Raw genomic sequence first — 1,082 nt, 5'->3', positions numbered from 1 at the left:
AAAACGATATATAATAGGACATTGAAGAGAGAGAAAGTAATAACATTTAGAATGCACAAAAGTAAGCAACTGATACCAAAACTGGTTCTAAAACTGGTTTTAAAATTATATCAAATATTAAGACCTCGGTTTCTACAAATTTATTCATAATTTCTTTTTCCTCAATGGTTTTCTTGTTGAATTTTTACTTTGGAAAAAGAACATTAACTTTAAAAACTTCGATTCACAATCAGTGGTATCTTTGTTTAAATTTATGATAAAATGGAAGATTCAATAATAATAAATGATATATAAAACGATCTTGTTTTATCATAAATTATCTAATTAAGCTAATTTGATGTCTATTAAATTTTATTTTAGTTCAACAAAGGTCTTTATTTTTTTTAAGACCATTATTTTTTTTTTTTTTGGATTGAGGATAAAAAAATGGGCCTTCGTCGTTTTTGCTCGTCATACAATTTTTATTTCATCGTTATAACAATAACAGTTTTTCTTTCCCGTGTTAATTCGCATAGTGTTTCTATTAATAATATTCTGCGATATTTCACGTCGCATTGCTTACACGAATCGTATAAATTACGAGAATTTACCGGTGCGAGAGTTTGAAATTTACCGGCGTTTGAAATTGGCGGCGATCGCCCGTACCGTAATTATATCGATACTATCGATCGCGCGCGCTTGCGATTCTCGAAGTTGCTATTTGATTTAACGGTGGACTTTTGCAAAGTACGTCGCGGTTGCAAAAGGTAGCCGGTGTTTCTCTGATTTCTTCGACCGGGCGTGCCGTTATATTGTGCACGATTATGTACAGGAAATTATACTATTGTGCTATACAATGATACGTGCGTGTGCATATGTGTGTGTCGCGCGCGTAGATTATATCGTTATAAAAACTTATTGCTAAGAGCTCGGGAGTGTATGTTAAGTAAGAGTCAAATTGGGAAGGACGCATAAAGGAGCTGATTACGTTCACAATTATCCCTCCAGCGTCGGCGGTGAGTCAGTTTTTGATGGAATTATAATTTCTTCATTAGTTTTTATGTATATATTTAAATATTTGATATATGTATATATATATATAA

The sequence above is a fragment of the Trachymyrmex septentrionalis genome, unplaced genomic scaffold, assembly GCF_001594115.1.
Source record: "Trachymyrmex septentrionalis isolate Tsep2-gDNA-1 unplaced genomic scaffold, Tsep1.0 scaffold85, whole genome shotgun sequence".
NCBI classification, from domain to species: domain Eukaryota; kingdom Metazoa; phylum Arthropoda; class Insecta; order Hymenoptera; family Formicidae; genus Trachymyrmex; species Trachymyrmex septentrionalis.
Note: the sequence above shows the minus strand (reverse complement) of the source record.